Here is a 23,131-nt window from a genome sequence, read left to right as displayed (position 1 = left end):
CACCCTTGCAATTGTGGAAAAAATAGCAGAAATAAGCTTTACCTTCTAAACAAGCCGCAAGTTGAAACAGGCCATAAATAAGTGTTATGTCACAGGAATGCATGACGTTATCAAGCTGTTTTTTTCAATGGTTTGTGTTGCACTCATACCAATGTTCCTCGGGAGGACACTGGTTTCAACAACATACATTAGACTATGATGGGGGAAATAAAAATAATGCATTCAGAGATTACACATTATAAATGTTGCTATGAAACATACATTGTATAAAATCAAGAAAATATGTTTGCTGGACTAAAAACACAAAATGAAATAAATTAATATGAATAAAAAAAATAACTTGGATTTATGTCAATGTTATATTTAAAATTGCTCTCATGAAAAATACATTTTTGGGAGCTTTGTTTAAAATGTGACCACTGAGAAACAGTCAGTTTACAGGCGTGCTCACAAAGCAACCATTTTAAAACATCTGCATGTCTAGAATTGTATTACTTGTATCCAGTCTGGCTAATCTATGGCTAGATAAACATATGCAGAATGCTGCGTGTGTAAATATAACACTATGTGTGTGTGTGTGTGTGTGTGTGTATTTACACTTATCAGAGTCCCCTCCTTTGCAAAAGAAATCAATAGTTAAAGCCGCAAATGTTTTTTTTTTTTTTAAATTAAGCACATCTCCTCGCTTTCACCTGCACAAACATACAGTACAGTACACTCAGGTAATTAAAGTGGCAGATCAGATCCAGTGAGAGGCAAATAATAGGCCAGGAATTTCAGCATTGGACACTGCATGTTCTAATGGGAGAGAGGGGCCCAGAAACTTTTGGGCGTACAGTTTTTGCTCTCTCCCCCCTCATCGCTCAACCCCTTTCCATCCATCTGCCTTTCAGTACTTCCCTGAGACATAGACAGCCAGTCTAAAGTGGGGGATTTCTTCCATTTCTTTTCCCATTTTGTCCAGCTTTTCTCTTCTCTTACTTTTGTCCTTTAATCACGAGAAGTCACAATTGTCAGAATGCTTGTATATTATTGATCAGCGTATTCTAAATATGCAAACCTATTTCATAGAAGTTGGCAAATGGATCTGGTATGTGTATGTTGTGAGGCCTGTCATAAATCACATTGTGTAACCAGAGCACAAACCAAAGAACAAGACAAAAGACAACATTGCATTTCAGGCTCAGACATACTGAGCTCCTGTTGATGTCACAGTCTCCTCCGGCTTTTGTCCTCCTGTCACACTATCATCCGTAAGACGCACCACTCTCAGCCTGTTACAAGTGAAACCTAATTGCAGTGCCGCCACACTGTCATCTCTGTTTATGCGGGAATCTGTTTTATGTCCAAATTGCCCATTTAAAACTGGAACCAATATGGTGAATATGATGCTATCCAAACAAAGGTGATTTCTGCAAAATTGCTCAATTGCGTTTTGCCCTCCAAGGATGCATCTTCCCAACATTTCGTGTCTTACTGGTTCATTTGAATCCGCATGAATGATAAGTCAAAGGAGTGGCCATATTCCAATCTTTGAGGTCGCCCAGAAGGTCATCCTTTCTCACCATGTGCCCCCTCAGTCAAGCACCAAATCTTCTATCAAAATGTCAGCCAGCGTTAGCCAAAGACAAAAGACCGAGGTCGCTGTGAAAGCCTGTGCATCCATCTCCCACTGGCACTGGCTTGAATAGGCCAACTCTGGTCTAATTAGGCCTGTTTATTTGTTGCCATGCGTAAGCGCAGGGAACAAAAAAACAAAGTGGATGAAGGAGGAGAATTACCTTCTTCCTTTAACGAAAGGAGACACACATGCATTCAATAATAGGGCCAAGTCTAGTTCTTATCCGCAAAGCTTGAATCGAGGCAACTGGACTGTTCTTGTTTGTTGAATACATGTTACCTTTAAACCAAAAGGCTTCTTCAGTTCTAAATCTTAGGCAGTTCTTGTGTCTTAAAGAGAAAACAGGAGCAAATTAGAAATGGGAATTACATTGTGACCAAATATTTCCGGTTTGCATGCAACCATTGGTTGTTGCCTAAAGGCATGAGAGCAGACACAAGATAGCCTAGTTAGCTGCACATCTTTTACGAGCCAAGCGTTACTCTGTCTTCGCTGTGTCTTCAAACCAAAAATACACCTATTTAAGATGATGAAGCATGACTCATTCTCAAAGATAATACAACACATACAAATCTTGTCTGAAGAAACATCCGATCCCGTCCCATCATAGTACCTGTACACAGGAATTCATTTCTGTTCCTAACGGTACAGTCTGAGGCTAATTAGGGTAGCTACATGTATGTTTACAAGCATTTACATTAGAGAGTAATTAGTACCCAAAAAAAAAAAAAAAAACTGTATCTTTGAGGGTACCACTGCAGCTGTTTAATGTTTGCTTTTCCACTTTACAGTACAGGCTCCGATCGGCTGAGGTTGCCCCTTTCAAGATAGTGCCCAGGGAAACTGAGAACATCATACTGCATTGAATGCACCAGTTAGAAAAAGACACACATTCAATTGGCAACAATCGCGGAGAACAAATGTATTACTTTTAGTTTACTCACTCAGCATGTTGGTCACGGTAAGGAGAGAGTGGCGACCGAAGGAAGATAGAAAATACAACACTGCAGTCAATCACTGCTGAATCCGTCAAAAATTACAAACAAATATGCTCGACCCCTCAACAACCAGCAACGCTTTATGTCACCGCCACCGCTCCGCAGGCTTTGAAACCTTGTTATCTGCTTTCGCTCCTGTAAAAATGTCAATAATCAAGTACCGTGCAGAGGAAAAGGACCATGAAGTATTTTTGAGTGTGATAAGGCCCAAAAGAAGGGTGAGTTGTCAGAGGGGCTCCTTATTTTCCACCTCGAGCAGGTATGCAGCACCTATCATTTAGCTTGTTGACAGGTAAATTGGCCTGACTGGATGCTCAGGTAACATTACACGAAAGCGCCCTCAGGTCCACACCTGATAAAGTCATTGTTCGTGCGAGACAATACCTGGCTGATGTCGGAAAGAACCCCCAAAACCCCACACCCCCAAATAGTTAGTTCAGAATCAGAGGCTGTGTTGACGGATGAAGTCACAGGTATCAAACTCAAGGCCTGGGGGCCAAATCCATCCCACCACATAATTTTATGCGGGCAGCAAAAACAAATCATGTGCGTAAATTTACATTATTCTTGCTAAAATCACTACCAAAATGTTAAATCGGCATATGTAATAAATAATAAAGTTGAGAAAAAGCATGTTCGTTACCAAACCCCTTTTTTACAGTAACTTGATCGGCATGGGAGGGATTAACAGTAACTGTGTTTAACGTGAAAGGGCGCTGGAATCAAATGCCCTACCTCGGCAACATCTTTTGTATTTCACGAGAACCGACTGCGCATGTCAAATATTTCACGAGAAAACGTTGATGCGCCCTAAACCGGAAGTTGCGTCATAAAATGAGATAACCAGAGATAAACGAAACAATTTTAATTATCATTTACGGTGTACTATTTATCCTACTCATCTGAAAATAAGTATACATATAATTTATAATATTTTCATTCTCATAATTTGTTTTCATTTTCATGATTTTACTTTTGTCCTTTTCAAGGTGACTCAGCAGCAGTGGGGAAGCCCCCTGGCGTCCTCTATTGTCCAGCCGCCACTGAATACTATGATGATGCGATGAAACATTTTATATGGCTTCACAGTCATAACGGCCCTCTGAGGGAAACCATACCAACAATGTGGTCCATGACAAAAATGTGTTTGACACCCCGGCATTCAGAGATCGGAGTTGTGGATGGGCCAGAAAACGTGACCTGGGGTCAGATTTTGTAGACCTAAATTTAACCAAGATAACGGGAAAATACGTCCTTGGTCCACCAGTTCCTCTTTGTAAGCAAAAACCAAAAGACCTATTGTGTTTCCCATCTGAGCCCTGTCAAAGGTATTATGACTGTTGGATGGTGGGTGAACATATACAAGACAACATTGACTAGATTTTATTCCGTATCCAAATGGGCTTACACAGTGCAGCCTAAATATGCGTATAAAACTCCACAATATTTCAGACTGAACCAAAGCTCAAACACGAAAATAAATAGTCAGACATTGCTTGGTCACAGTCTGCAATTACGGCCCTTGCTAAAGATTTTTTTCAGCATCAAAGGAGAAGCCAATCTACATAGCTAATGCCTCCACTTTTTTCCCCTTTCCGTCCTCCAACTCAAAACAGCAGCGGCTGAGGGTAAAAGGGAGGTGGAATGAAGGGGGTGGAAGCGGGGATTTTTCTTTTGCTGGCAATCTGGAAACACTCTCCAGTTAATTAAGGTTGATTGGAAATGAACCGCACAAACAAAGGGCAGCCTATGCCCCGAATATTATGACTTGCGCACATGTATGCACGCGAGCATGAGGGTGGGGGTGTATCGGGTTGCTTTAGCCACCTCGGGAGCAGAGGAGAAGCTCCCCTCTTTGGACCCTCACCCTGATAACCCCCCCACACTTGTACCGCCCACAGATTAAGGGAATGCACAGCCCAAAGAATGTGTGACGACCTCCGCTGCCACAGAGGGAAAAAAAACTTTCAGCTCCTGATGCCACAAAAGGCAAGAAGGTAATTAAGTTTGAAAGAATAGAGGCACTACCACAAACAATGCAGCAGTGTCCATGGGGAGGGATTGGAGAGTGTGTTTGAATGAGGGGGCAGAAAATCCATTAACATTCAGCGGCCGAGTGAGCGAGGTGAAAGAGGGCAAAGGGGAAGTAAGGATGGCATTCTCTCTCTCTTTTTGCTCCCCTTGTCTTTTCTCTAATCACAGCAAAATTCATCTGTGCATCCTTTTTTTTCTCTTGTCTTTTAGGCTTCTCTCACATCTGCTTTGGAACCCCCTCTTTCCCTCACAAATCCTTTCCCCTCCCTCGCATCAGCCCTGCGGTGATCCTGTTTTTGCTCTTTTCCTGTTCCTTGGAGTGATATATATATATATATATATATATATATATATATATATATATATATATATATATATATATATATATATATATATATTAGGGTCAGACCGATTGACCGGCCGATATTAGCCCTTTTCAAATCAGCAAAAGTGTTGTTTTATTTGCCGATTATTTTTATTTATTTATTTATTTTTTACATATCAACACATTATATCATAAGACAGCGATATTGACATTCAAACAAATATATTTTTAAAAAATCGTCTGATTTTTGACGATTACTTTCTCTCTGTCTTGAGAGAGTTTAAACCGATCTGATCGGTATCCGCCGATAATTAGCATTTTATCCTGATTGGCTTTAATGTCATAATTCGCCGATCCGATCAATAACGTCATTGATCAACTCCACAAAAGACGTTTACGCCGCGTCGCCATCATTTACAGTATATTTGAATTTGAAAGCTAGTTTATGTTTAGCCTTGTCGCGTGTCTTTTGACGTAGTACTGTAAATATCTGACAAACAATAAAGTTATTTTTTTTAAAAACATGTCGGCGGTGCGGGACAGACAACACGTCTGAGACAGACAACATGTAATGCGTGGATCAGACTACAAGACATATTTGGTCTTTCACGATTGCACAATGTCAGACTACTGCAATAAAATCTTGGATTCCGATACCACCGCATCCCGTCTTTTACGATCGCTGGGCTTTATCTTGTCAACTCGTAAACGGGACCGGATACACTCGTTACCATGGCGACGACATCGCGACGCGTGTATTATAAGAACAAAATGGGGAAAAACGTGTGCTGGTGGTCACCGGTGCTCGGGAGATTACGTTCATTTAAGGCTTGCTGTATTTTTAATGCGATACGGCTCGCAAGCAAGCAACAAAACATTATGTAGCCTAGCAAGCTAGTGCTAGCACTAACGGTGGTGCGGAAACATCCTGGCGTGATGTTTCTGTGTGTGTGAAGTAATTAAATTTTTATTATTTCTGTCATGTTGTAATGTTGGTTTGACCTGACTGATTAGAATACATGACCTGACCAGAGCAGTGATTTCTAACCTTCATGGAACGAAGGCACATATTTTATTTATTTATTTATTTTATGTTATTCTTATTCTCATATACTGGTACTCATATACACAGTGCCCCCACTGTTATAATCTGTTTTATTTAATGTTTTTAAAGGGGGGGGGGGGGGGAGATCTGTATTTTAACAAAAAAAACAACACATTGAGCCCTTTGCAAACTGCTACATGAGAATGATCTTGGAATGTATTTGGTATTACAGTTTCAAATTAGGGAAGCGCAGTTGGCTAAACTTCCTTAGTCGACAATGGGGAAACTTAAAGATCTATTAATTGTTGCTTGTTGGGGGGTAGGTGATTCTATCTGAATGTTCTGAACTCCTGTTTCCAAAATAATTCAAGCGAATTCTAATTAATCATCATCATCTAATCATTTAACATTATTATTGTTTTTTTCCGCCATTGTTTTGGGGAATATGTCATATTCCTGTTCTCCGTTGCAGTCACAGATGAGTGTTTTGTTCAGACGGGAACAATAGCACAGCACTTTTTTTTTTTAAATGTCAACATCTTTCGGCATTTCTCTGAAATGCTGTTAGTATATAGACGAGCTACCAAAATTGCACAGTTTCATCCTTTTTTAAGTTGGACCGTAGACAACCCACCTGAGAGTGCTAAGCGATAACAAGATTAGCACCTGGGAAGAAAATACAGCAAGAAAAGACATGCACACATTACTTTCATGTCTGTTTTTTTGCCACTTCTCCAGCACAGCGGTTTAACTCAATTAGCAAAGAATGTAATTTGATTTGCAGACTCAACATGGAACTTCGCAAGACGCCTGCACTCTCACGCAGTACAAGCGAGCTACCCCTCTGCTCCCACGTGCTCGCAGCTAAGAAAGAAAGAAGTATTCATTGCTCATACATGTGTGTCAGCCTGAGTGTGTGCCTGCCTATGCATGAACAGTGGAAAGATCATGACACACATAAGTGTGAATCAGGCAAATGACTGCTGATGTCAACGTGAGTGTCTTAATCAGAGACAAAAAGAATGCAAAGCACAACAAAACAAAAGTCAAATTGTGTGCCAGCAATGTGTTAGCACGTCTCCTGTCCAACTTTCGTTACAGTCAACAACTAATTGTGACTTTGTGGTGCGATGTCTTTAGTAATCTGCCTGGCTTTGTCTCTGCATCTCACCAGAGATGTGGATTAGCGCTAAAACGATGACTGCTTAATCCTTGATTTACCCGTACTAAATAAATATTAATCTAGCATGCTCATCATGCTCTTGTAAGGTACAACATACACAATATGAAAGAGTTTAGCCGTTACATAAATCATGTCCTTATCTTTTGGATGAGTCTAAAGCATTGGGCAACACGCACGCACGCATGCTCACACACACACACACACGCGCGCACACACACACACACGCCATACTGGGATTATTTGCCAAGTGAAATTATTAATCCTGCTAAATACAAAGTATGAAAAAAAACATCTAAAAATGTTTTCTCTGGGGGTGTGTGGATGCACACAATTATGAACCAGCACGAGGGAGAGCAAAAAACAACACATATCACTCATTTGTGTTGATTCAGAACCCTCTCACACTCTCACTCAGCCTCTCAGCAGGTTTGTTTAGCGAAAATACTGCTGGGAATAGAAAAAAAATGAAAACTACCTTTGCTCCCTCTCACTCACACATACACATTGCAAGCGTAGCCCCACACACACTTAAGTTGACAAGGCCATGGCAGTGCAGCGTAGAAGAGGTTAAGCAAACAGTGTCCACGTCAGTCAAGGATAGCACACACTCACGGGCAGACACAGAGCACAGTCTCTGACGCAGGCATTTCACATCCACCTGGCAAATATAAAAGGCCGGTTATACTGTATCAACTAGCCAGAGCCCCAAATTCTTTGCTTGTTTTGTGCGATCACAACTGCCCCACTTTCCAAACAACTCATATTTCCGACTCATTGATTTGTGAAGAAAAAAAGATAGAAAGCATTTTTTTTTTTTGGAAAGAGTGGTACAATTCTGGGAAGATAGAAGAGGTAGCAGTGTAGCTACGTAGACTTGGGTCCATCATCCAAATGGATTTGAAATACAACAGTCAAGATATTGATGTCGAGACTTTCATCTTGAATTTGAAAGGTTTCACAAGAATTTGACATTTACTATTTAGGAATCTACGTCCATTTTCTCTAGATTTTTAGAGGCTTTTTAGATGTTTCCTGCAAAATCTAATCTGGCTTTCCTGTTCTTTAATATTACCAGTGGTTTGCACAATTTTCTAAGTCCTCTATAAACCTAAATGCAGATTTTGACAATGTTTGACGATTTTCGTCACCAAGGAAAGGATGTTTGCTGGTTATCCACTTTCACTGGCTTCAGTGGTGTTCCAAGTTTATTTTGTTCCCTTTTTTTGTGTGTTTTTTTTTTTTTTACCAAACTGTTGATTTGGTCTAAGCCGCAAAAGTCAGGTTTTTGCTATCCCTCCTTTTTGTTTTGTTTTTTAGTTTGTCATGGACAGGGGTTATTCTCGGAGCAAATGTTTAGCGGTGCTGAGCTCCTGGCCAGTCAGGATAAATGTTGTACATTTTAATGCAATTCCATTCCCATATTTCTGAAAGAGAAGCAGCACTTTTGGGTAAGATCATGTTTATATACAGTAAATGTTATATACAGTAAAAGGTGCTGTATTTTTGTTGTTAAAATCTTGTGTTTCGAACAAATAATATATGGTTATTTATACACTTTAGCTTGTTTAAAAAGGACATACAGTAAAAATCTAAATCATCTCTCAGGTTTGGGGGTTCTGGGTTTCAATTCATGTCGTGTTCTTTCCAGGTTATCACTAAAGATGGCTCAACTGTCAGCCTTGCCTTACTCAGGTTTTGTTATTTTCTTCGTAAACATAATCATAGGGCCAGTACCCCGACAGATGCCACAAGCTATGTGCCCCGCACTTAACCACCAGAAGAAAAAATAAAATAAAAAATAAAACAAAGAGCATGAATATGTTGCTGGACATTTTATATCACATGATACTGGTGCAGACAACAAAACAACACAAACCTTTGGGCTTGAATACTCATGACAGGTCTAATTTCTGGACCCAGGGAATTACTAATTAACTTAAGCTTTTGGCTCTATATTTAATTAGAGAGGTCTCCAAATGAACTTTAGACCAAAGCCATTTGTTTTTTAAACAACCTTGATGCCCCCTTTTTTTTTTTTTTTTCTGACAGCTGTTGTTAGTTTGCCTGCTTCTCACACACACACAAAAAAAAAAAAAACAACACAAGGAAACCACAGTTGTTACTTAGGCCATTGTGGGTACATTTTCTGGTTACCATGAGAGGGAGTGAAGAGAAATTTAGAGGGGCTGAGGTGGTGAAGGTTGAGATGGAAAGAAAATAGTACATTTTAATTTAACTACAAACAAACAACTGTCAGATGTAATTAGTGTGGTTTTTGGATTAGTGGCGAAATATCCCTTTATCAAATAAACAACATGTCACGCGAAATCCAGAGCCGGTCCACTGAAAGGAGAACCAAGATGAAATGGACGCATTACCTTTCTGCTCGCTCTAGGAAATGATGCTATTAAGTACAGTATAAGTGACATAAAAAAACACTGACATCTACCATTTAAAAACGGTATATTAAACGCTTAAAAACAAAACATTTTTGGAGTTATCTTGTGACAATAGTGAGCGTGTAATTTTTACATTTTTTAACATTTTCAAACACATTGATTGATTACGCCTTACTTAAAAAAAAAAAAGGAGTGCATAGTGTATTTAACGGGTTGTAATAATATTACAATTGTAAATGGTTTCCCAGTGATAGTTTCTGCTTTTGCTTTTAAAATAACACCATACAAACTCAGAACCATCCATCACCATTTCCTGACACTTGTTTGGTATAGTGTGCTAGGCAAAAGAAGCACGCTTTGCTTTTTTAACAATTCCTGCAGAGCCGTCGTGTATCTGCTTATCCAAACGGGGATGAAACAGGACAAAGCTCCCCCTCTCTTATTTAGTCTCGGGGCAAAGAGCTGATTCATCAGCCAAAACCACTGACAAAAACCGCCCCTGCTAATACCTACAATTTCATACAGGAACATTCCTCCACCCGCTCTGCTCTTCTTCTTCTTCTTCTTCTTTTTCGCCACTGTCACACAAAAAGCCTCATTTTCCCCCCTCCCTTTTAAAAAGCAAATAATTAAAGATTATTCCACGGATGATGCCAGGCAGGAAAAGTCCGGGTTTGAGAGCGATACTGTTGGCTGGAGTCTCCCCAGGGGAGATGTGGAGACGCACGCTTGCCTGTTTTAGATCATTCCACCAGAAAAAAAGAGATCTTTTTTAAACACTACAAAATGGCACGTACACTAACTACCCACTCCCCCGTATACTATTTAGTTAAATTCTAACTTGTTATTGGGAATATTACTTGAAATTACTTCTCTAACATGCTTATCATTTTCAGTGGTAATGTCTTCATGCAGCTCAAGCTAAATTCGTTGGTAAACCTTGTCTCATTTTTCATTACACTGTTGTTTAAGCCCACCAGTCATGCATATTTAATTAGCCACTTATTCCCTGATGAGCCCCGCCAATGGCCCTGGAATTCGTGTGCAATTGCCTGCAGGAATAGCAAATGCCAATCATCACGGCGTCCACTTGCATTGACACTGGAGAACACGCACGGAGCGACGCGGCGGGACGATAACTGATTCCACGCGGATGACATATATAAATGCGTGGATTTCTTTTTTTCCCTTTTTTAAATCAATTTGATGTACAACATCATCCTCTCCTCACGAATGTGGAAATGTCCTGTGACTGTGCTCTTCAATCTGCGTCTTTGTCTTTGGCTCACAAGGAGGAGAATGTATCATTTGTCATGAGACATATTGTGCTATTGTGGCAAAAGAACCTTCTGCAAACTTAGTCATTCATTCAGCAGCTTTTCTTCCCCATAATTTAGGGCATCTTTCCAGGCTCTGTTGGCTTGACCTTTAACCAACAGCTGGAGATTCTGCATTAACGCTTCTTTTAAAAGTATTCTGTTGTCCTGAAGAAAAACATAAGAAAAGCAGTGCGCCAAATGTACAGCATGACAGAAAAAGTTTAGAAAAGTGGACGAGTGTTCGGGATTAAGAGCCGCTGCCAATGTGACATGTCATAGCTGTCAACAGGGAGAAAAACATGCAGGGGAGCAAATGAAAGATGACAAAGAACATGTGACAGACACCAGCAGAGAGACAAGCAAATAGACAATATAACATAAAAGGGGAAGCCTCTTTTCTTCCTTACAGCAGTCCGTTTTGTTTGACCTAAGACTGAGAACCACAGCTCAGTTGGTCCATGAAATCTCCTAACTTCCACTTTCAAACGCAAAGATTCAGCATATTATTCTGCATTAAATAGCCAGACCCATAGCTAATATCCTGGAGTAGATGCTGAGCAGGCAGGAGAGCCTGAGAAAAAGGACAGAGAACATAGTGAGAGAGAAGGAGAGGAGGGGGGGGGGGGGGGGGGGGGGAAATCCCCTCTTTCTGTTTTCCCTGAAGAGATTGATGAAGGCCCAGTGAGATGAGAGCGAAAGAGGGGGTAACACAATCCCGACTGGCGTGAGACCAACAGCAACAAAAACATTTAGATAACCGGGCTCAATAATGTACCATTTCAATGAGGACAAAAATTACATTTCCTACAGATAACATGGCCCTTCCCATAACACAGCCTTGAAAAGAAACCAGAAAACCGTGTCGCGCTAAAACACCGTTGCGCTGGTGTATTATGCTCGCTAGCACGGCGTTGTCTTAACTGCATTAGTATCCTTTTACCCCACCAGAGAATGTGATTTAGGCTGCGTCCACACGGGAAGTTTTTTTTTTTTAAATTATTATTATTATTGTTGTTTCCACAGCAATGGCATTGGAGTGGAAGTTATTAGAATATAAGGCTAAGAAAACGATGTAAAATTAATCAATAAAACTTTAAAATTGGCTTATGTAAGGAAATAGGGGATGTTAGTTTTTGACATATTCATAATATTTTTTTCTGTGTGATTCAGTGACCTCAAACACAGTGAAGGTCAAAGGTAAATTACCTTATCTCAATCCTGAGGTGTTATTTGCTTGATTTTACATTAAATAGTTTTGACAAATGAGATGCCAGAAAAAAATGGTACTTTTCTGTCATCACATAAAATATCAAATTTCTTGCTACCTGCCCTATAACGCGCTACTGACAGATAACTATCAAGCATGCACGATCGAGGTGCTACATCAGCCGTGGCTCTTGTGCATAACCATACCGCTTAAGCCACTGGTGTCAAGCTCCAGGCCCGGGGGGCCACATCCGGCCCGCCACATCCATTTATGTGGCCCGCGAAAGCAAATCAGGTGCGTCGACTTCATGTTTCTTGCTAAAATAACAACATTGCAAATCGTCTTCCCTTTTACATGACGTTTTTTGCAAAAACATTTGTTAGCAATCCCCATTTCAAAATAAACTGAATTAACAACTTTTGACTGGCTTCTGGTTTCTAATATAGTTATTCATCGATTTATTTATTTTTTGCGTGTATATGTAATAAACTGAGGCAATTGTACATTTACTGTATATGTGTTCGCGCTCATGACGGCCCTCCGAGGGAAACCATAACTACGACGTGGCCCGCAGCAAAAATGAGTTTGATACCCCCGGCTTAAGCGGTCACCCATGTGCATGATACAACAAGGGCCCACTCCACCTAAACACTCAGGAACCACAGCCTACTTGATCCTGGCAAGTGGTACGGGTCACAGCCAGATTGCTATCGCCACCTCTCCAATGCACCCAGCGCTCACTTCCTTTCACGCCAATGTCTGTCAAGTTGCTTGAGAGGGGGAAGAGGCAAGAAAAAGAGGAGATGCAGCAAAGAGAGGCAGAGAGAGTCTTTGTCCTCCTCTACTCAGCTCCAGCGTGTTTCCTCCTCTGGTTTGGCCACCATTTGCATATGAAAGGCGAAGGAAGGCGTGCAAAAGGTCATAGAAAGAGGATCCTGTCCAATAACAGACAACAAAAACAGGCCACATCGGCCTTTGTGGCGTTGCATGTTCTCCACCATATCACCTCAACCCCCCCGCACTGGGATCATTTCCATACAGCAGACTCAATGGCCGATGATGACGGTTGATCATAAATTAGTCACAAAAGTTGGGTCGGGTCACATGGAAGTCACGGTGGCAATTTGAAGCTGTGCCATCCGCCCCGCCGCGCTCATACGCACAGAAACATGCACATAAAACACACCAATATCCCAACAAATCCACCTCAATGTGGGAACAGTGGATGTGATTTTGGAATGTGAATGTTACCTGACTCACGACATAATTACAAAGGAGGTTTGACCTGAAGGGGGCCTTATACATATTACATGACAGCTTACGTCTGCCGGCATCTGAAACGGACCAGAGAACACCGGCCTAGCGTTTCCGTACTGCAATTTCTCGACCGACAACAGCGTCCGGAGGCAGCGGGACTGAGGCAAGGGGGGTGCGAGATGGCTGTGGGGGGGGGGGAGTAGAGCATTTCATCTCCCTTTCATCTCTGTCACCCAGTCAAGCATTCAATGCCCCATTCAGCGCCCGGCCAGCATTATGCAAAATAATGCTAATCCCCTTTCCCGTGCTCTCACACTTGTATAAACTGCCGATCCTGCCTCTGAAAAGCAATTATATCAGTTTACGTTGCTGTCAAAAAACAGGATTAGCATGCAACTACTAGTAGCAGTAGCGAGGCCCAATCTTTAGCCACCTTTGGCTAGTATCCTTGTCCGCCAGAGGAGACTGAGACTTATTTGGATAGAATATAAGTTTTAAAAGGCAGAACCCCATCTGCCGTTTTATGTGTGTTTGTTTGACTTGACAGAAACCGAGTGATGTCCCATAATCAAAAACAAACTCAGTGATGTCTCCGTGCCAGTCTGATCAGACGTTACACGTGTGACACGCCACTGAACCGCTGTCGTCCAACCAAAGAAACCCACCCGCCACACATTGACAGCACATGCAAACGCACACAGAGCAGAGAAGCAGACATAGTGGGGGATTATTTTGGGGGGAGGGGGGGGCAGGGGGTGGAATATGCAAATGTGCGTACAAGAGGAGCGTGTGTGCAAATAGGAGCTGCTTTAATCTGGACAGTCGGGCCTCTCGCACTCTAACCTTCTCGTGTTTGTGCGTTTCTGGGGGGGGGGGGGGGTGAGGGTGACATCCATCCTGACTGGCAGCAGATCATGGGACATTAGTCAGCACAATTAAGCAGGTTGTCATGGCGACTAATGAAATTTGGCAAAGCAGCCAGCCAGAGATTTACATAAGTGAGCTGGTTATGCGCTCGCCATTATTCTTTCTCCCTGCCGTGGCGTTACAATAGAACCACTTGTATCCCGGCCCACATACCCACCGGCGCTACAAGCCCTCCTCGCGCCTGACAATTTGCATATGTTAATATAATTAAGTGCTAATTACACTAAAACTCGCATATTCACAAGCAACCTCCCCAGGAGCTACGTAGAGGCTTGATCTTATTCCAAGTGTTTAACCCTCCTCAGTGATAGGGAGAAACCGTGTGTGTGTGTGTGTGTGTGTGTGTGTGTTCGCTTGGTGGTGCCCCAGGCCTGACACAGGAAACCCCCCCCCCCCCCCCCACACACACACACACACACCCACACACGCAACCACCACCACCGCCTGCCCTTCCCTCCTAGAGATGTAACGCTGAGCTGCAGCACACTTCCTTCGCCCCTCACAACAAGGAAATAAAACAAGTACAGCGACATAGCACGCGTCTAATGGAGCCCAACCGAAATTCGACCAAATAGTTACGATTACAATTAACCTCATGCATTCATTCGGCTTCTGCTCATTTATGAGGGAAAAATGCCGACATTGAGGTCTACGAGACACAGTCCAGAAACAAAAGTGGACGGGTGTGTAGGCTCGGCATTTTGATGAAGCAGGACATGGCGCTTGTGCCTTTCAAATTGTAATGGCCGTGAATCGAGAGGAAGCCAAGCGGTCGTGCCACAATTAGAGCTCCTTTGTGCCTCTTCCTCTGTCGCTTTCTCGCTTTCCTCGCTTGTTTTCTCTCTCTCCCTATCAAGCCGTGTGTTAAAAAAAGCCTTCATAAGCAAGAAGAAAATATTTGGGGGGGTCCGGGGGGGCTTTCCCACCCTGCACTGTGCTGCTGCTGGACACATATGGATGCAAGCACCCGGCAGATGGTACAGGAAGGCGGATTGAATAAACACACAGCTATAGGCACACACGCTCCTTGATGAACGTCTGGAGGGAGTCAAAAGGCCGATTTAGTTGACTCTCAATGAGATACATGCAGCATTATGACTATAGTAATAATATGCTCCTCTTTTTACTCATCACCACTGTGGTTATTGTGTGGCAGCGCACGCACATACGCCAGATGTTGCTTCATCTTGACACGCTAGTCTAGGCAAAATATTAAAGAGAATGAGCGAGAGGATGGAGAAATATCGTTAGAGCGAGCAGGCCGGCGTGTGGTAAGCTATAGTGTTCGCTCAGCCATGACAGTTTGGATGTCGCGCTATAGGAGAAGAAGACGGTGTGCGTGTTGGGGTGTGGGGGGGCTTTCCCTTTTACTAATACCTGCTACTTGGATTACACAGCGTCTTATGTATTCAACCGGACTCATATTTTCTCTTCCTGCCTTTTTAGGCAAATTGGGTGTCTTTACGGTGTAAAGCAGCGATATAGCCCTCCTTACTGAAGGCCTATGGGGATTGACTGAGATGAACATTAAAATGCAGCGATAGCCTCGTTCCAAAGCTCCTCTCTCTCTCTCTCTCTCTCTCTCTCTCTCTCTCTCTCTCTCTCTCTCTCTCTCTCTATTTCTCTCTCAACAGCAGCAAAGGCTTCTAAATCATCCAGTCTCCTCTATTAGACGGGAGACTTATTGAGGTAGAAACCATAAAAAATGAAAAAGGGAAATTTAATCCCTGAAATATTGATTTGCACATTAATATCAGATAGGCAGAGGGCAATCTAGCTGGGTGGAAATGACACATTGTCGACCCCTAGGAGAGGCTCGAGCCAATCTTCTTGCTGCATGTGTCTCGGGCCCAGGAGTTATAGGACAGACTCCCCCCACCCCTCCACCCCCCAGTCTCCCTCTCTCTCTCTCTCTCTCTCTCTCTCTCTCTCTCTCTCTCCATCTCCCATCATCTCCTCCTCCCTCGCCTCCCCCCTCCACCCTGGCGTGTGCACCCTTAATGAAGGCTGCAATACTGCAAACGCATTAGCTTTTAATAATCAAGAAGCATTTTCAAGCCAACAGCTATTGTCCTCAGCCCATCTCTCGCTCTATGTTTTTTTTTTATTTTACCCCCTCCTCATCGCTCCCTTCCTCTGCTATGGGTGAAATGAATACAGCAAGCTGCTTAACTAACACGCAGAGATACACGCTCAGCCCTTTGATAGAGCTAAGACATCATGCAAAGGAAAAACAAAAACAAGGGACTCGCTTTTGCAAACAAACCTTTAAAAAAAAAGAACTCATTTGCAAGACAAGAAAATAAGGGTGAGACAATGGGATCACTAACTGATGAAATTCAGTGCAATTAAGAGTCATTTCATCTCGTATATTCAGATTTTTACTCACCCAAATGGGCCTTTTTTAATTTTATAATTCAAATATATTTACAAAAGGATTATCCATCCAATTAAAAATGCCTTCAAAATATACAAATTGATCTGATTAATGACATCATTTATGACATCATGAGTGGAAATTAATAATTTTTATATTCAAAAAATGAACAGTTTCATAATCACAAAAGCAATGGTAACCATTCTATTTTCGCTCCCGTCTTAATTCTTACAAAATCTGTAAATTGCAACAATACTATTTTGCAAGTAATATTCAGACGCAGCCATTTAAATATTGTGGAGTTGAATAAATTAAATAAAAATGTTTAAAAAAAACAAGTAATAAAGCAAGTACGGAGTTAAATTCATATTAAAAGACAAGTAATACTCCGAAGAAGGCTGTCCTGCACTGAAAGATACACTTTCAACACACACACACACACACACTCGGTTATAAACTCGGTTTGGAGACAGGCTGGCCCCTTGGCCCTGGTGTTTTTTGATTTGTTTTTTTCTGTGCGATCGATGACCTCCACCCAATCCCACGACCTGTCACTTGTGTCCCACTTTGAGACGTCTTTTGTTGTTGTTGTTGTTGTTTACCCCCCAGCCCAGCCCCCCCCCACCCACCCCCCACCCCAGCCCCCCAAAAAAAGAGGAAAAACAAAGAAAACAAAACGTCTGGCACGTTGAAAATAAAGCAAACGGATGGATGGGCGGTTTAAAGATGGATAGCAATTGGCAAGAGTAGAAATGTACGTGCACAATTGCTTGTTAAATTACGAAATTCGAATGGGAAATGGGAACTAAAATGTTTGGATTGAATTAGATGACGGGAATGAAGCCGATGGTTCTCCAGCCTCCCCCCCCGTACCCCCACCCCACCCCGGGTCTTCCTCACGCTGACACCGGAGAGGTGATAGAGCTCTCCCGCCCCGGGACTCGCCACAATCAGCGGCCGGGCAATGGCTTCTCCCTCGCGGGCAGCTCAACCGGAACACTTCCCGCTAGTGGAGGTAGGACGACTTTTGAAGCGGAGCAGGTGAACGTATTTGTTGTTTTTTTTAAAAAGTCGTTATTTCAGAAAAATCGAATCAAATTGCGTATTTGTTGGCGTCGCTGACACCGGAAGGTTGCTTCCTCCATTGGACGTGATTCCGAGTTGCGTCCAAAAAAATGGGGATGAAACGTGAGGAAGTGAAGGGAATTGAAGGGAAGGGGGAGGAGGGGTGGAGGTCACGTCCGAGAGAGGCTTCACCGAAAGCGGCCAAACGTTTGCTCCCGTCGTGGTGCGGCGGGACACTTGCGAGTATTCGTCCGGCTCTTGGGTCCCTAAAGGCTCGCGTCGACGCGGTCGCGAAGCCGCGCGTAAGAGCTCCACCGAGGCAAAGTGGAAGGAGATGCACGGACAAACCGGCGTCCACATCCGAGTCCACTGCGGGCTCGTTTTTTTTTTTTTTTTTTTTTTTTTAAACAAACAAATAAACAAACAAACAAAAAACGGCATCCGACACCTGTTCTCCAAACTGACCCGACGTCAGTGAACCGGCAGCCTGATAGATAATCGATAGGCGAGCCGCAGATGGAGCGCACACGCCGAGCCGAGTGCTCGATAAAAGTTCAAGGAGAGAACTTACTTTCTTCCCCCTTCCAAAAGCGCCACCTCCGCTCCTCTTCGCTCGAGCTCGGACCCCCAAAAAAAAAAAAAAAAAAAAAAAAAAAAAAAAAAAAACAACACAACACTCACATCCAGCACGCCGACGCGATGACCGAAAACAGACGGAATTGGAAATAATCCTCCCACTTTGTGATGGGCAAAGGAAAAAAAAAAAAAAAAAAAAAAAAAAAAAAGGGAGAGGGGTAAAAATCACAAACGTCAAGCGGTCTTAAGAGTCCCTTATTTTGGTTCCGGCGGCGGTGAGACGACTTGACGACGGGGCTGCAAACGCGCTCGCTCCTGTGGACGGACGCTCGCCAAACGCCGAGCTTGAATAGGAAATGAAAATCCGATAGCGCTTTATTCTGCTAATTATTATCCTTTTAGCCCTGGGTTTTTTTTTTTTTTTTTTTGAAAAAAATGGCTGATTAAGTTGAGTGCGCATGTCTTTGTGTGTCCATTTCCCGATATGCACTCTGGGAATGGGTCGAGAGACGGCGAGAGAGAGAGAGAGAGAGAGAGAGAGAGAGCGAGAGAGAGAGAGCGAGAGAGTGAGAGAGAGAGAGAGGAGGGTACAGAGGAAGAGGAGGCGGAGAGAGGAGGAAGAAGTGTAATTAGTCAGTTGATCAACAGTCGCCGCAATGCAAATGAGACGACCACAGAAGGGAAAGGAGGGGAATATAGGTCGAAAAGAGAAAGAAAAGAAAAGAAAAGAAAAAAGTAAATAAACATTGTTTGACATTGCATGCAGAGGCGGAACAATGGAAGAAATAAAGCAGGATGGGCAAGAAGAAGTGTATCATTTTTTTCCATACCTGGTACGACATGTTTTGTTGGGGGGAGGGGGGGCTGGGTCACCATATGTTAAATTTGAAAAAATTAGGTTTAGCACCATGCAAACATATCCACCTGTAAGTAAATATTATAGATATATTTTTAGTTGTTTTTAAATGGAGATGAATGTATGAATGAAACAGCAAAATATCACGGGCACACAAAATAGTGTGCACTAAATCCGCACGTTGTGCTTACGTGTGTGACGTGCACGTACACGTGCTGCACCTTCAGGACCATTAAGGGTCCCGTTTGTGGGTTCACAAACGCCCCAAAAATACTGTACAAGTTCAGCCCCCCCCCAGCCAAAAGTGCCCCTATTGAGCGTTTCCATGCAAACTGTTTACTGTGTGTTTTCTCAATGGCGGCTCAAGACTTTCTCGACAGAGGAGAAAATCAAGAGATCTGGTTCGCCTTGTTGTTGGGTGGGGGGCGGTGGGGAGGGGTGGCGGCGGTTGGGGGGCGGGGGGGGGGATCAAAACTGGGGGGTGAAGTGAACCGGGGCTTGGGATGTGATGATAAGGCTGCTACTGGCAAGTGAACTACTTGCTCCACTTTGCAGCGATGCACGGACCGGACCGGATCCTTAAGAAGCCACACGACCCCGGGCTTGGTTATTCTGGTTGGAGACAGGTCTTTTGACACCAAAAGAGAGAGAGAGAGAGAGAGAGAGAGAGAGAGATGGGGGAGAGGGGAGGGGGGCGCGAGGGGGTCGAGGCTCTCACTTTCTCGACGGATCCGAAGCTACTGTTGCAGCTACCTCCGCGTCCTCCAGGGGGGTTCGCAGCCTGCGAACGCCCGGCGACGCTGCGCGCACAGGCGGCCCCGAGACGAGCGCCGCGGCATCGCTCGAGTCGCGTCGCGGCGGAGTTGAAGTGAAAGCGCGCTGGCGCCGGTTCGCTTTGCCGAGCGTGGACCTTTTTTCTTCGTTGCGTAAATTAAACAGCGAAACCCGAGGATTACGGTATAGTCATAAAACAGCCATTTCTCCTTTCATTTAAAGGAGCATCCTTTAGGTAAACGATGCTTTTCTTTTTTTGCTTTTTCTCCGTTCTTTTTTATGTTCCTCATTTTTAAAAAAAAAAGGGGGGGGGGGGGGAAGCTCATGTAAGGAAGTAACACTGGATACCGCTTATCTTGAAGTCCACCCCCCCCCCCCTATATTTCTCCCTCTCTGCGCTTTCTCCGGTGTACCGCTTTATAATAGACAACATTCCATCTCGGTCATAATTGGTCATTTATCCGCAAAGGCCGCTCTGAATAAATGTGTGCGTGCGCGCTACAATATAGCCACACGCCAAAAAACCAAAAACAAACAAACAAACAAAAAAAACACGTTCTTATTTGTAATTTCAAAACAATATAGTCGTGAAATTGTCCTTATAAAGCACTGAAGGGTGTTGCGTTTTATTTGAAAGACACGCATTAGCATATATACAGTGTGACTGTTACAAAAACAAATACTCATCAGTGTATCAAAATTGGATCCCATTCAAAAGTTGTTGTTTTTTTTCTTTCTTTGCCGCGCTTACATTAATAATGAATAGAAAATGTCCTGTATCACTTCACATAAACACTCCCAGTTTAGTGTGTTTTAAAGGAAAAAAAAAAAAAAAAGCACCTATTTTGCCCGATGGGTGACCCACTGTGCCTCACAAAAAAAAAAAAAAAAAAAAGCCCACAGCTGTGACCCACAACCTGACACAAGCATTGACCCACTGGCCAAGTCTCACTCTTCCACACAGTCGCACACACTGGTGTGCAACAACGACAAATAAAGTGACAAAAGGCAATTCAGCTTGAAAATTAGGTGCTGTGTGCTATATGGAACAACACGAGGTGGAGAGGGGGGGGGGGGGGGATGCATCTCAAAATCGATTCATAGAAATTCTTTCCATTTAAATCATAAAAGTCAAAGTGGCAAAGCAAAGTTGCGTCCCAGCAAACAGCAAAGTAAATCAAAGAGAGAACAATCAGCCCCTTTTCATTTCAACAGCATTTCTGTCTTTCAACGTCTCGGTCTCCCTCAATCGGCAACACGATGCATTTAAGCCATAAAAACGGAGGAAAATAACATTCAAAACACAACCGGGGGGGGGGGGGGGGGAAGAGTTTTGCCCTTATATATGCTTTAACATCAACTCTGCATGCTCACGCGTCTTCCCCCCCCCCCCAAAGCCATCAGACAGTGTCACATAAAATATGTTATCTCTTAAAAAAAAAAAAAAAAAACAACCTTCAAATGTACATTTTCTTACCTCGTTTAAAATCACCCATTTAAAAAAATACAAAAATCACAAACACCACGAAGCCAGTGAAAGGGAGGAAAAATGGAAGGAAACGATGTAGATGGTTAAGGTACCTTTTGGTATAAAGCATTCCGTTTGGCAGTCTTTCTCTTGCTCAGTAGCGATCCGATAATAGCATATGGAAAGTGTTGTTCAAAATGCGCACATTTGGCACATTTGGCATTGAGCGCGGAGGAGCAGTGATGCGCTGCTCCAACACGGGAAATGAGTTGCGGATTGGACGCAGCCCGCCCGGGTGCCGACTTATCCCACTTTAATTTAATATTCCGCAATCACACACACTAGTGATGGCATATAATTCAAGGAGAAATTCGCAGGGAAGGAAATGCTTTGTGCGTGCGAGCGCGCGCGCGCGCGTGGCCGTGCGCGCGTGTTTTCACACCACTTTATTTGATTAAGGAGACGCAGCACATTTTGGATTTTTATCTTATCCCAAATCAATCCGTATTAATATTATTTAGTCATATTTCCATTTTTTTTAAATTTAGTATTCCAATTATTATTTTTTTTGGGGGGGGGGGGGGATATATATTATAAAACAATCTACAATCCAGACATGTTTGCGCCTCTTCGTCACACTGGAAGCAGTCCTAACACAAAAATCGAGACCCATAAACGCTTGTTTGTAAAACACTGAAGCCAAAATCAATGTATTGGGACATTTCGATCGATTATATAAACGAAAATCCATACGCAACATGAGACCGGTATCAGCCCACTCTTCCGCTTCACTTTGGGAGAGAGAGAGAGAGAGAGAGAGTGGGAGTGGGGTGGGGGGAACTTAGAGTGTCTGCACTGAAAACAAAGAGTACCAGTGCAGACCTTTGCCTCTCGCTTTTAGCCAACAAGCCCCCAAACGTGCACCCCACCTTTTGTCAGATGGATTGCGACATCAGCACCCCCAAATATGGCGCATTTCACTGCTGAAACAAACAGCATCTTTGTTTTTTTTTTCTCCCTTAAATGGCTAAATTAAGTCTTTTGAAATGTTAGTGAGATTTCCCCTCCGCACACTTTTTTTTTTGGGGGGGGGCGGGGGGGGGGGGGGGGGGGTAACCACGGACTTGAAAGTACTTCCAGATGCCCGCTGATAGTGCACCACACTGATGACAACAATTAAATGCCCCAATCAAAGGGGGGCACAGTGGATTATGTTGCATTTTAGGGGTCAAGGGGAATCATTTCATCAATTCATCCCACCCGCCCCCCTCCCAAAACAGCCACCTACCCCCACCACTTTGACATTTGTTTTCATAGCAAATATCACATTTCAGCATCATGTAACCTATGCAAGCAACAATCGTGCATTGGGGGGGCAACACAATCTGGTATGCAAATGGCTAAATGGAGTGCCCTCCTGTGCACTGTCAGATGAGATATTGCATAAAGTGCATTAATATGCAACATGATATGGAGATGTGTGTGCATGGGTTGGGCTCGAGGGGCGGTGGAGGTAGCGGGGGGGTTGTAAAATGAGGTACCAGTCATGTAAAATTTACATGCATGGGACCACAGCTGTTTAGGCTATGGAGAAAGGAAAGGGAGGGGTTTAGATCTGGAAGGTGGTTGGTTGGGGGGGGGGGTCACCTGGGGTGGTGTGTCCACACAGCCTCCAGTCCAGTTCCACTCTGCTTATTTTA

At 43.2% G+C, this 23,131-nt stretch overlaps 1 protein-coding gene across 1 annotated transcript in view; it reads right to left on the bottom strand.

Moving 5' to 3' along the window:
* The window catches only part of zfhx4 (zinc finger homeobox 4), an 87,316-nt gene extending 68,932 nt beyond the window's left edge, over nucleotides 1–18,384 (bottom strand). Inside the window, exon 1 of the mRNA XM_061666105.1 lies at nucleotides 18,329–18,384. The gene's annotated coding sequence lies outside the window, so the exon portion shown is untranslated. The remainder of the gene's footprint in view (nucleotides 1–18,328) is intronic.
* Between the last annotated feature and the right edge of the window lie 4,747 nt (nucleotides 18,385–23,131).

Source organism: Phycodurus eques, chromosome 21 (assembly GCF_024500275.1).
Source record: "Phycodurus eques isolate BA_2022a chromosome 21, UOR_Pequ_1.1, whole genome shotgun sequence".
Lineage (NCBI taxonomy): Eukaryota > Metazoa > Chordata > Actinopteri > Syngnathiformes > Syngnathidae > Phycodurus > Phycodurus eques.
Note: the sequence above shows the minus strand (reverse complement) of the source record. Positions and strands in the feature narration are given on the sequence as shown.